We start from the raw sequence: 14,586 nt of genomic DNA, 5'->3' as shown, positions 1-14,586 counted from the left end.
AAAAAAATTACAGTATGCATTTAGGAAGCACTAAAAATGCAGAACCATTAAAAGCATGCTTGGGTATTGATTCCTTTTACCATCTAACCTTGACTAAGAATGCCAACCAATTTAACTTCAGTTTTTATTCAGCAGGGCAATCGGTTGAGTATAAAACTTATGTATAATATACTTTCTTACATGAAAAGAATAGCCGCAGGAGGAGCATGTGTTTCTTAGAGTTCTATCTTCTCACTACCCCTCTGAGTATTTCCAAAGCAGCTTACATTTTGTTATATTGATACCACAATTATTTATTTTCCTGTCAAGTCTCTGTTACTGTCACAATCTCACACTTGTAACAAAGTACATACGATTCCAAGTCTTAGGTATTTTATGGCCTTGTTTTGTTTCATATACATGTTCAATAATAACTGTTTTCCTCAAATTTATTTCCTTTTTGCAGTCCTGGCCAGATATATGAGCATTATTTCTCTTCAGTTGGCCGGTGCTGCATTTGCTTTTTAATATGCACACTTTCATATTATTCCATACTATTCCTTCTTTTTTTTTTTTTTTTTAAATTTTTTTTTTAACATTTATTTATTTTTGAGACAGAGAGAGACACAGCATGAACGGGGGAGGGGCAGAGAGAGAGGGAGACACAGAATCGGAAGCAGGCTCCAGGCTCTGAGCCATCTGCCCAGAGCCCACCGCGGGGCTCGAACTCGCGGACCGCGAGATCGTGACCCGAGCCGAAGTCGGACGCTCAACCGACTGAGCCACCCAGGCGCCCCCATACTATTCCTTCTTAATGGGTTTCATACACACCTCTTTGTCATCTTCATCCTCTCGTGTGCCTGTCCCTTCTCCCAGCATTCTCCTTATACTTTACATTCTTTCCCTCTATTGGCTACTTTTCCTTTGAGGACGTTTATTTCCTATCTGTAAAGTCCATCTAGCCTAAAGCGATTTCTAATTCCTTACAAAACTGAAATCTATTCTATCTCTGCCGCAAGCTAAGATTTTAGTTTTATGTTCCTCCAGGCCTCCTTGGCCTCAATGAGGTACAAGTACCAAATGAACTCTGACCAAATTTCAAGGATGGCTTATGTAACAAAGCAAAGAGACTGTGCTTCCATTTCACAAGGTGACAGTAGCCAGGAGACTTCACTCATATAATATAAAGCAAGTTTTGAAAGAGTCATTGTATCAAGGCAGCCTCATGAAACTCAAACAGACTCTGCAGGAGATCGTTTCTCCCCTCTTGAGAATTATACTGATTACAAAGCATCACAAACAAATATTAAAACCTATTCTCAGAGACACAGATTCCAAAACCACCTCTCACAGGGAAAGAGCAATGTGCTTATCACAGCTTCCTGAAAAGGAAGCTTATTTGTTTCTTTTTGTTTTCAATTTCATAAATTACATTTTAATCTTGCTTCCTGTATCTTCCTGAGATCTCTGTGATACAGGAAGCAAGAATTAGAAACACAATTACAAGGATGGTAATGACAATTACTGTTTGTGGCATTCTCTGTGACACATACCCACAAATAAAAACTACTAGAAAGGCATATAAATAGTGAATCACTGCCACATTCTATTTAATTCTTTAAAGATTAATAACTGTACAGTGATGAAGATTACCAGGAACAGATAATCTTGCTAGAGTGAAAATTACCAAAAAAATAAGTTATTACAGATTTAAGGTGTTACTGTTAAAAGCTTATTATCACTTAGTATTAACTGTGAAAATTAACACAAAGTCATCAATAATTATTGAGCCCTATTCTAGATACTTGCTCCTGAACCCACAAGAAACTCATACTATTTTGTGCTTACTACTATGTTAAGTAGTTTGAGACAGACGGCAAAAGTTTAAAGAATTCACTATAAATTATAGGAAAGATTAAGGGTCTCTCAAAGCTTCTGTGTATTTTAATTACTTTTAACACATATTCCCATAGCTTTATACGAGAATCATGCAGATCATCAACCTAGCTCTTCATAACACATTGCACAGTGATGGAGACTAACATACTGTAATAAAGGACCTTATACAGGCTCAGTTAGAGATAATCCATTTCATGTGATACAGGAAGTATGAGGAACTCCTTTGTCAGGCTTCTCTATTATTCTCATTCAGAACAAGTTTTATGTTCCTGGTTCCAAGCAATATTTACTTACCTTGTAATGGTGGCTTCCACATATGCTGCAGTGTAATAACCTGTCCTCTTCAGCAAGATTCACATGGCACTAGAAGACAATTGTCCATGTCCATAGTTTTAAGATGTAAAGACTTCTCTGAAGGCAGTCCTAATCATGGACTGCTGCAAGCTCTGGTGGGGAAAAGAGATGCTTTGTCATGTCATTAAAGAGCCATGAAGCTATGTAAAATCATCTCACCTTTCTAACAGTGGTCATTTCTGACTTTGTTAGGAGCAGCATAAGCTGTAAAAAGAATATTCTGATATTTGCCAGTAAATATTATTACTAACATAAATAGGATATAGCTTGAAAACTGGAAATCGTGTGTCAATGGTCTCATAATTTTAAAAATCTATTTACATATTTCTGGCTTTGCTTTAACTTAGGATGGAGAAATAGTAAAGCACGCACTTGAAAAATGCTTTAAACGCACCTGAAACAACATCACTTTTCTGAATAGCATATAGAAAATGAAAGACTGTTTTCTCTAAATTAGACATGAATATTGAGTTTACACTATACGGACTACTCCTGCTTTCTCTTTTTACAATGAAGACTAAGGACACAAGTTTAAATGTATTTTTGAAACATATTAAATATATTAAAATATATTTTTGCTAATGTTCCTCTGTTTTTCCTTTAAATTACTACTTCTCCTTTATCCTTTGAGGTAAGACCTAAGTAGATGATACAGAAATTGGAGAGTGTAAGATAGAGCTATTATACCTTCCAAAGCAAACAAATATATGTTTTTTAAAGTGCATTGATATGTGCATTTATTCTCCTTTCTCCACCCAAATTTTCTTGTTTTTTTTTATGATTGATAAATCCTTTAGAGAGATTTTTCTCAGAATGATGCATTTATTTTCCTTTCTCCACCCCAATTTTTAATTTATTATTTTATGATTGAAAAATTCTCCAGAGAGATTATTCTCAGAATTATGCATTGAGGGATGTTCTACATATTGGAAAAGGACCTTAAATCAAAATTAAGCGTGTAAATAAAAGTCTGAACTTGAATTGGATCTCAGCAATTCCACTTCAAGTCCTTTCTTTAATCAACTGGTCCAATGACTTATGAGAAGCTGTAAAAGAAAAATAATGAAAGAAAAAGATACAGTATTATAAAAATAAGTTATTCTGCAATTTCTATGACAGAACTTTCTTGCCTTAACATTACTTCATAACATCCAAAGTTAACTCTATCTTGTTAGCAGATATATCTTACTGGACTATGAGCAGAAATGTGCATATTCCTGTCTATACTGGAGTCTGGCTAAAATAATGATTCAGTAGATAGTCACAGAGGAATTAACTTTCAAAAGAGCTTGTTTTCATGGTTTAATTCTTAAATAATATTAGTGTTATATGTGACTTGATTGTAAAATTACTTGAAGTGAGTTGTGTAAATTGCTTGAAAAAATTGTGTCTACTGATATGCCTCCTGAGAAAATTGAAAATACCCTCAGTTGGATTTGAAGTGTACTTTTTTCCAGAAGTATATTTACTCTTTCTAATATCCTAAAATAAAATGAAATGCCACGATTTTCACTAAGTGCTACATCTAAGAAATGATATGAGATGTAAAAGACAACACAAGTTATTTGAAAACATCCTTAGGAATCTTATTTTTAGATTGCCATACTGCTGAAGATTACTAAGTACACTGAAACAAAGTAAAAAACAAAAACAAACAAACAAAACACTAATATAACCTTGGCCGTACATAGTCACAACTGCAATCCTTGTGGACAGAGCAGCAGAGTATTGCTCGGTAATCCCCAAATATAATAAAAGAACAAATGATTAAAATTAACCTGTATAAGCTTGTAAGAAATAAAACACAATTTCATTTAGGACTGGGGGCACACTTACCGTATGACAAATGTAATCAATCCCTGGATCTTTTTTGACTCAGAAGTACACCAATCTTTCCAAGTTGATATGCTTTATTTAGACATAGAGAGGAACCACTCTGATTAAATGGGATTGAATTTGATTAAACTTTTAACCTCTTCTGAATTAATTAAAAAGCACATTGTAACTATATGATTATACAATTTACCAAAGGATGTTACTCAAAATAATCCCATTTATACTCACTATACACTTTTCTAAAACATTTGTTTATAACCTGAATTTAAGCTTAATACATAGGGCTATTATTTTTAAAATAAAAATAACTACTTTATTTCTGATTATATAAATAATATATGCTCATGATAAAGCAAAATAAAGTTTAGGTTGTATAGAAAAGCTTAAGACAAAACGTGATAATTATGTGAAAAACAAGAAAAACCTCACTGCTTCAAATCCATTACCAATGACATTTTATGGCCCTACTCTTTCATGTATTTATAATTTATTATGTATGTATATAAATGCATTACTATCGAAGTTGGTTCATATAATTTAAATTTGTTTTTGGTTGTGGGCAGAAAAAAAAAATGGCCTTGATGATTCTTACCCCCTTCTTACCCCCTGGTATACACATCTTCTATAATTTCCTCTTCTCCTTTAGTGTGAGCAGGACCATTAAATATGATGGGATATCACTTCTGTGATTAGGGTACTAATTAGCTGACTTTGGGGGAAGCAAAAGAGAGAGAATTTGGGTGGGGCTAAGCCAATAAAGCACACTTTTTAAAGGAAAGTGAAACATCAGAGAGATGCTGTCCTGTTGGCCCCAAGGAAAAGTCAAACTGCCACCATATTATGAGTAGACTATTGGGACGCATGGCAAGGAAATATGGGGAACAGCGAGGTCCTGAGAGACCCCCCAGCATACAGCCAGAAAAAAAAGGAGCAATTTCAGTCCTACAACCATAAGGAACTGAATTCTGTCCATTACCATGACACAGCCTTCTGAAAGGACCAACCTCTAGCACCAGAAGGCATCACAGCAGCAAACAAAACCTTAATTGCAGCAGAGGACCAAACTAACTCTTACTCAAACTACTGAATTAGAGAATCTGTGAGATAATCAAACTGCGGTATTTTAGGCCATTAAGTTTACAGTGATTTGTTATGTAGCAACAGAATAGTAATACAGATAGGTAATATAGAATATATATACAACAGATTTTGACATGAATTTAATTTTTTATTCTTACTTACTTTGCTCCTCACTAATTTCACTGGTTACAGGTTCAATCTGCCCCAAATATCCACAAAATATATAATCATTTAAACATCTACACTTTAGTCATTTAGTAGAAATGTATCACTATTTTACAAAAACAGTTCATTTTTTTTTCAGTGAAAACTGTTTTCACACTTAAAACATCATTACTGCAACCCTTCTGAGAAAATATACGACAGCTCTAACTCATTTCTTTGGTTGCCATGTATTCCATAGTATGGCATATGATATTCTATTATTCCCTTGTTCAGATTGTTTCTCGCTCGTTTGCACTAGAAACCATGCTGTGATAAATATGTCTGTTCTTGCAATGTTACATATTGGTAGCTTAATCTGCATAGGACAGAACCTCATGAGTATGATTTCTGGGTCAGCAAGCATATGCATCTTTTGATTTAATAAATAATGTCTGATAATGTTCCAAAATATCTGTACCTATTCATGTTTCCAACCACACTGTATTAGAGCATGACAGCTGTATTTTCACGCTTAAATTTTAGAAATTCTGAGAAGTGAAAAAGGGAAGTCTTACAATACAATGGATTTCCTTATTATGGTTATGTAAAATTATTTTATTATTATTTATCATTTATATTTGTTTTTTGAATGCCTATCTTTTTTACTGTGTTTTGTTTCCATCAAGTATCTTTTGAGTTTTTGTTTCATTAATTTCAACAATTGTACATTATAAACTATTTAACTGACTGAGAGTTGCAATATTTGTACCATGAACTTATGTTTTACTTTGTTTAATGGTATAATTTCTATTAAAATATTTTTCATAGGTTCAGTTCTTTAAATTTTTTAATTTTTGCATAGATAAAATTTCTTTCTAAGAGTTTCTTCTTTTTTTTTTTTTTTTCAACGCTTATTTATTTTTGGGATAGAGAGAGACAGAGCATAAACGGGGGAGGGGCAGAGAGAGAGGGAGACACAGAATCGGAAACAGGCTCCAGGCTCTGAGCCATCAGCCCAGAGCCCGACGCGGGGCTCGAACTCATGGACCGTGAGATCGTGACCTGGCTGAAGTCGGACGCTTAACCGACTGCGCCACCCAGGCGCCCCTCTTCTGTTTTTTAACTTAAGTCTTTAATCCATCAAACTATTTTTGAATATGTCTGACTTAATGGTCAAACTATATTTTCTTCCAGAAGACTAACAACTTCATTTCTCCACTAACCTGAAATACCATATAGACATACATTGTTTAGTAACACTGCTAAAAATCTCTCATCACTGCAGAATAATCTCTCATCAAAAATATAAAGAGATTAAAAACCAGTGTTTTTACGTGTAATAAAATTGTAAATTGTCGACAATTATTGAAAATAGTTACACAATAAATATGGGAGACTTTCTTAAAATAACTCATTAAAACTTATGATCACCATAATTAAAATATTATATGTCAACAGGTTCTCAATAAGATAGACAGCATTACTGTTTATCACATTTATTTTCTTGAATAATTCTACCTTTGATTATTATATTCACAATATGTTAACTCTGTGACAAATCTAAGGTCAATAACATGGAAATTAATTGGACTAATTTTCTGTGGAGCAAGAATCACTAGACAGTGAACTAGAAATGACAAGATATTTATGGCAAAAATTGTTAGCTACTCTCCCAAATCCAGGAGTTTCTCTTCTTTGTGGAACAAGTGAAAAGGCTCCAAAAGATCAAAGTCTCCATTGATCTTACTTATGGTCATGTGACTGCTAGCCAGTGGAATGTGAGCAAAACTAACTCTGCGCCTGCTCTAGGCCATACAACACTTCTTATGGAAGTGATCTTCTTCCATGATCTTTTGCCTTTCTCAGTAGCTGGAACGTAGTGAGCACAACCCAGAAAGCCAGTGTTAATCATCATGCATGATTACTGAAGGAGGACCACCCTGCCAACCTGTTACCTGCCCAGTATTGTTACATGAATTAGGAATAAACCTCTATTTCTTACAAATCATTTTATTTATTTATGTGTTTGTTTGCCTTTTGTTTTATTTCTATTTTTTGTTCTGCAACCTAGCCTGCTTTTAACAGGTACCAATTACATGTTAATCAATATCCTAAGGAGTTTTAGATACATAATTTAATTTAAAACACTTAGAAATACTCCAAAGGAGATATAAAAATATTCTGAGAATTACAAAATGTGCATTTTCAATTCCTCTTGTATTACTTTCTCATTACTATGTTATTATTTTATTAAAACATTTAATGATTAAAATATAAAGGACCTGGTAGACACTACTCTTAAGAAGGGATATAACAAAAATCATTAGAATGTCTCAAACAAATACATTTAAGAATATGATCTGGAGGGGAATAAAACAACGGGGAAGTTGAACTTGTAAGAGACCTCTCCTTAGCTAAAAAGATGCTGTGTTCATCTGGGTAGGCTAAGTTATCATAAACAATGCCTTAAAAATGTACATCTCCAATAAAATAGAAGATAATTATTTACTTTCATAACAATACAAAAGAAGTGTTATAAATCATGAGTAGTTCTTTTCCATCAGGTAATTTACAGACTCATGTTCTTTTCAGCTGGGGCTCCACCATATCCTGGGTCCTGTCATTACCTGCACCAAGTTGGAAAAGTGCAAAAAGAAACTCACATGGGAGGTTTTTGAAATATATTTTAATGCTTTGGGGAGGTCTAACTGTTACGGCAGTAACCTTATTTTTTTTGAAATTTATTTCTTTATTTTGAGAGAGAGAGAGAGAGAGAGAGAGAGCAGGGGAGGGGGAGAGAGAGAATCCCAAGCAGGCTCCACACCTCAGTGCAGAGCCTGATGCAAGGCCTGAACCCATGAACTGAGAGATTGCGACCTGAGAAGTCAATACTCAGACACTTAACTGACTAACCCACTGAGGTGCCCTGGTAGCAACCTTACCTTAATACAAGTGATGACTTCCTCTTCTCCTCTTTTTTTCTTCTTCTTCTTCTTCTTCTTCTTCTTCTTCTTCTTCTTCTTCTTCTTCCTTCTTCTTCTTCTTCTTCTTCTTCTTCTTCTTCTTCTTCTTCTTCTTCTTCTTCTTCTTCTTCTTCTCCTCCTCCTTCTCCTCCTTCTCCTTCTCCTTCTCCTTTGCTAAATAATATAATTTATCTATTCTACCAGAGGGTTTACATAAATAATTTCAATTGACATTGTATTCCCAAAAATCTCAAATACTCACACCTAACTATAAAAAAAAAAGTTAAAAAATATTGGCTAGCTATGTGTCCAAAAGAAGTAGAGGCAGATTTGCCATGATGCTTTATCTGCTTTATTTAGTATAAAAGTCAGATCCAGAGCTAACCATTACCCAGTCTGTGCAAACTAAGCTAAACTACCAAGTTTATGGCTTGAGGAAAGGACAGTTTTTACTATTACTATTTTGTTAGAATATTAAATATTTCACACGAATATAGATGAGAATATTTGGACAAATTTATTCTATTCTCTTTTATTTTTCTCTTGAATACTGTTTTCATCTGTTGTTGTGAATGTATTTCTTTCCCATCAATCATTTGGGAGTTTTACTACCATCTTCTTTAGCTTCCAGATAATAAACTAAAATACATTTGCTCCATATAGACATACCTACAAGTAGAGACCATATATCTGCAATATAAGTTATCAGTTGACATTAAGTATCGCACAATGTTGTGCTAAGATAAGTAAAAAGTGCTATGCAGGACTCAATGCATTCTCACACACACACCAGCCCTCCCCCCCACATACACAAATGGCAACCAAAATGTCAATCTCCTCTAACACTAATTTGTTTTATGGTTTTAAATATGAAGTACCAATAGCCTGGGTGGCTCAGTCAGTTAAGCATTTGACTCTCAGTTTCAGCTTGGGTCATGATCTTGCAGTTTGTGGGTTCAAGTCCCACATCGGGCTCTGTGCTAGCAGCGCAGAACCTGCTTGGAATTCTCTCTTTATCTCTTCCTCCCTCTCCCTCCCCTCTCCCTCTTTCTCTGTCTCTCCCCACTTGTGCTGTCTCTCTCTCTTAAAATAAACTTTAATAAATAAATAAATAAATAAATAAATAAATAAATAAATAAAGTGCTGTGCTTCAACTTAATCATTAAAGGTTACTGATATTTTCATACACCTAAATTACAGAGGGTTAAATAAGTTTCCCAAAGAAGAGAGTCAAGACTGCTGAATGATAGTGAAAAATTGATGCACTTTTCTATTAGAATAGAAATAATGTTTAAAAATGCATTTTTTTGAAATTAGAGTTACATGATTTATAAAGTTCTAAAAAGTATTATCCTTTAAGGCCTCCTCTCACAAATTTTATAAAAGATAGCACATAATTTTTGAATGACAAATCAAATAAAACTTTATGCTTGAATATACCTAGTACTCCACCTTTGGAAACATGATAATGCACAGATGCACTAAGGAGCAATATTGAGACTTATAGATCTAATGGCCATAGAGGGTCCAAGAGAAATTATTTTATTTATGCAGTTTTTTTAAAGTTTATTATTTATTTGAGAGAGGCAGAGACAGCACAAGTGCAGGAGAGGCTGAGAGAGAGACAGAGTGGGAGAGAGAGAGAGAGAGAGAGAGAGAGAGAGAGAGAGAATCCCATGCAAGCTCCACGCTGCCAGCACAGAGTCGGACGAGGGGCTCAAACTCAGGAAATTACAAAATCAAAACCTGAGCCGAAACCAAGAGTCAAATGCTAAACTGACTGAGCCACCCCGGCGTCCCTAAGAGAAATTATTTTAAATGTTTACTTTGAAGAAGTAGAAAAATCTTTGTATTTGTCCCCCCAAAACAATCAAATGCTACATGGTACCCAGCCATCTCTGGCCGGAGCATTCTTAGCAGGGAAATATGGCACTGAAAACAATCAATGAATGTTATGTCCTACTTAATAGACCTTCCTTCAAGACTAATTGCAAACACACAAGAGTTCAATGTTCCGAAACACATAGCTATCTGACATCAGTACATAAACTGGAAAAAAAAATCTTCTCTCCTTACTTAGCAATTGAATATTGTTAAGAAGTGCACTCCTCTAGACATTTTTTACCACAGTATTTTTGTTCCCTTATTTTTAGAAGCTAAAAATATGCAGTATTTTTATTGTAGTTTTTTTTTTTAAGTTTGAAGGAACTGTGAAAATTAGAATTACAGTAGGAAAAGACACAGGAGGTGATCTAAGCATGTAAACTTTTCTCTTTACCCTAATTTTCCTAAGTGTAGCCAACTGGAAAGATATATCAGCCTCACCTAGAAATTCAAGAGATGCTTATGAGAGAGTTAATGAAGGAATATGTTCTTTTGCCTGAAATCTCTATATCCACTTCCTTATTCTAAGGATGCTGATTGACTTCTACTCCAATTAATGTGCTTGAAGGGGGCACCTGGCTAGCTCGGTCAGTAGAATGTGTGACTTTTGATCTCTTGGCTGTGAATTTGAGAGCCATGTTGGGTATAGAGATTACTTAAAAATAAAATCTTAAAAAAGAAAGGAAGCAAATTAATGTGCTTGTTAAGATAGCCATCAGAAATGGCAAAGTTATTAACCATCTTCCTGTTATCAGAGGAAGACCAATGAAGGTTTCAACTGCCTACCAAACCCTGAAATCTCCAGCTGAACTGAAGAGTAGGTTCTCTTTAAGACCATTCTTCTTCCCATGTAAGGAGAAGAGCAACTTTCTATTGACCTTGAGAAGGACCCAATAATATTCCACTGGCCCCTGCTGAGGGGATGAGAGTGAGCATGACTTACCAGAGAAAATCAAATTGTGACAGAAATATTTGCTGTGGAGAGCCCATACTAGCTAACAATAACAGGAAGTATATATTATGATATATAAATATAAGCAGGCAACTTGAACAAATTAAAATCAACAAATAAAAGGAATCAGCAACTGAAAAAGAGAGACCTAGGAAAATAGAGTAAATGAATTGCAGTAAAGGCAAAACAAATAGAAAAATTATAAAAACAGAGTTTTGTAAAAGTATTAATTATACTTTCATATGAATATTAAAATAAAGCACTTCAATGATAATATTTACACTTTCAACAACATAAAATAAAATTACAACAAAAAATATTTGAGATACAAAACTGTCTAGCAAGAGAAACATAGCTCTGAAAGTAAAAAACAATGGTAGAGGATGTGACTAGTAAAATAAATTAGTGCAATATGAGATAGGTTAGGTAATACAAACGGAAGCAAGGGGGGAAAAGGTGTGATTTAGGAAGAAAGAGAGAAAAGAGAGATGGCAGAAATAAAAAGATAAGTCAAATAAATCTAGAATGTCCAATATTTCAGTGTGTCAAACAGCATTCTATATATTGACAAGAATAGAAGCCTACTCTGTCTAATCAATCAAAAGTGAAATTTATATGAAATGTAACGTTCTTACATGAGGAGAGCTTTTTTTTTTAAATTTTTTTATTATTAAGAGACAGAGCGTGAACAGGGGAGGGGCAGAGAGAGAGGGAGACAGAATCAGAAGCAGGCTCCAGGCTCTCAGATGTCAGCACAGATCCTGTTGTGGGGCTCAAACTCACAAACTGCAAGATCATGACCTGAGCTGAAATCGGAGGCTTAACTGACTGAGCCACCCAGGCACCTTGATGAGAGAGCTTTTGCTTTGTTCCTGCACCTAGAACTGTACCTGAGGCAAGGGAGGGTTCAGTAAATATTTCTTGCATGGATGGATGGATGAATAGATAATGGAAATATGGATAATGGATAAACAAATGGATGGCACTTTCAAGAAGAAAATTTTACATGCTCTGATTTTACTCTTTGGAAAGCACATATTTCCAGAATTTTCCTTGCCAGCTTTGCTAAAGAATGACAAGATCTTATTCCCTGAATGAAATAATATTCAATAATACTACGATAACACTTTTGTTTTCAATCTGGAGATAAAGACCTATTTCTGAGTGCTGACAAATGGTTTATTTCACTTATATGATAAAATTTATTTTAGAAGAATTGCAATTACAATGTAAGTCGTTTTGTTTATTCTGATGGTAAATATTTAATATACATCCTCCTGAAAACAAGAGAGCAACTAGAGTTACTTACTAATATGTTCTTAAGAGCACTAATACATCTTTAAATAATAGTCCTCAGGCATGCACAGAATAGCTTAAACAACAAAACACAAATGGGAAGAAAAAAAGACTCAGGAAGTAGATTTGTAATGAGATGTTATAACTTTTACCTCAAAGTCACCAGTTTATATGTAAGCTAAGTCATCAGTCATTGATATATTTACTAATTTGTGGAAATAAGATGAAGAAATTCTCTCAAAAGGCAGTTTTAGTAAAAATCAGGATGAATTATGGCTCATGTGACAGAGTTTTATAGTTATGATTATTCAAATGATAATTATGATCATTCAAATGATAAAGGATAAAGAATTTGCACCACAAATATATTCATGTGAAACTCTATCCTATTCATTAACAGGTCTTCACATTTAAATATTGCAAGTTATCAATTTCCCCTTAAATGTACTTTAATAATCCAAAGAATGAAAAAAATTAAGAGACAGTATTAGAAGTCACTCTTATGTTTAACTATAAAATTATAGTTTAAATGATTAGTATATTGGTAACAGAGACATGAAATAATTGGAATATACCTAAAGTAGCTAGTAGAGAAAATATGAGTCATCGGTAAATTCTTTTACCTTACACATGAAGAAAATGACTTCCACGAAATCTAAATCTTTGCTCATCATAATGCCCAATAGTGGCCAGTAGCTGAAATTTCAGGCTTAGAATCCATGTCTCATGAATTCTCATCCACTGTCTTTTACAACCTATAGACTTGTCCAATCACTGTGCTATACACTGAAACTAATGTAACATTGAGTATCAACTAAAATTTAATTAAAAAAACCCTCAATCTTTGAATGGCATTAAAAATTGCATGGGTGTACCTTAATTAATTTGATTAGTCTTTTATGGACATTCAGAAAAGTTCTTACATATATGTGACCAAGAGTAGCTATAGGATAAATTCTTAGAGATTAAATTACTGGAATAAAAAAATCTGTACATATTTAATTTTAATTAATATGTCAAATATATATATAATATATATAATATATATTATATATATATAATATATATATAAAAATATATATTTTACCATTATATTATATATAATATATATGTCAAATATATATATATATATATATATATATATATATATATATATATATAATCAGCAGTACACAAGAATGCCTATTTCCTTTTATACTTGCTAACACTTTCTGATCTTTGGTAAAATGATAAATAAAACTGGTGTCTACTTAAAAAAAATGAAGAAAAAAGTTTCCTTTACTTGAATTTTTTTAACCCAAAGCATTTTCTTATTCCTTTTTTTTTTTTTTTTTTTGAGATTAAAAAAAAGGTCTCCTATTGGTTCTTAGTGCCCTTGATGTTTATAAGGTTGAAGTTATGTCCTTCCAACAGCATGGAACCTTTTGCAGACATTTTGTGTAGACTGTGATATACAGTTCTGGAGTATAATCTAGTATGTCTTTAAAAATACAGAGGCATTGGGGCGCCTGGGTGGCGCAGTCGGTTAAGCCTCCGACTTCAGCCAGGTCACGATCTCGCGGTCCGTGAGTTCGAGCCCCGCGTCGGGCTCTGGGCTGATGGCTCAGAGCCTGGAGCCTGTTTCAGATTCTGTGTCTCCCCCTCTCTCTCTGCCCCTCCCCCGTTCATGCTCTGTCTCTCTCTGTCCCAAAAATAAATAAACGTTGAAAAAAAAAATACAGAGGCATTTATAAAGACTCCCACTATGATGTGGAAAAAAAAGCATCTCATACTAATGATGAACTCTTAGGGGGGAAAGTATTTATATCCAGATAAAAACATACATAATCATTTTATTCTTGGCATTAACAAATCTCAGATGATTTCTTTTATTTTTTGATTATTTAATGCCCTTATATTTCAGTGATCTTTAAACAAATGTTAAGGGAAGTTGCCATAATGCTCTTTCAAAGTAATTAAAAATCAATATAAAATCCATAGTGCGTGGCACATAGTAGGCATAAAATATACTTTGTCATTAAATTATTTTTGAATCTTGTATGTGTATAAATGTATTTTATTTTAAAGTGTCTGAAATACAGAATATTATGACAGAAATCAAGCTTAAGTAAAAAAATGACAGTTATTCCATAAAAAATTATATACTTGCTTCAAGTCTGAGAATAGTATGAGTAATATGAATAACTGTTATGCATATAT

General features: G+C 33.7%; 1 long non-coding RNA gene across 4 annotated transcripts in view; it reads right to left on the bottom strand.

Annotated features, from left to right (window-relative positions):
* Positions 1-6,183, bottom strand: part of LOC147584248 (uncharacterized) — a 108,163-nt gene extending 101,980 nt beyond the window's left edge. For 3 of the 4 annotated variants that reach the window (XR_015245351.1, XR_015245337.1, XR_015245345.1), the window contains exon 1: positions 2,173-5,304. This is a non-coding gene — a long non-coding RNA (uncharacterized LOC147584248). The other variant, XR_015245356.1, reaches the window with a different exon arrangement.
* Between the last annotated feature and the right edge of the window lie 8,403 nt (positions 6,184-14,586).

The sequence above is a fragment of the Puma concolor genome, chromosome A1, assembly GCF_028749965.1.
Source record: "Puma concolor isolate L17-30 chromosome A1, mPumCon1.1.hap2, whole genome shotgun sequence".
NCBI classification, from domain to species: Eukaryota; Metazoa; Chordata; class Mammalia; order Carnivora; family Felidae; genus Puma; species Puma concolor.
This window is presented reverse-complemented; position numbering and strand designations above follow the sequence as displayed.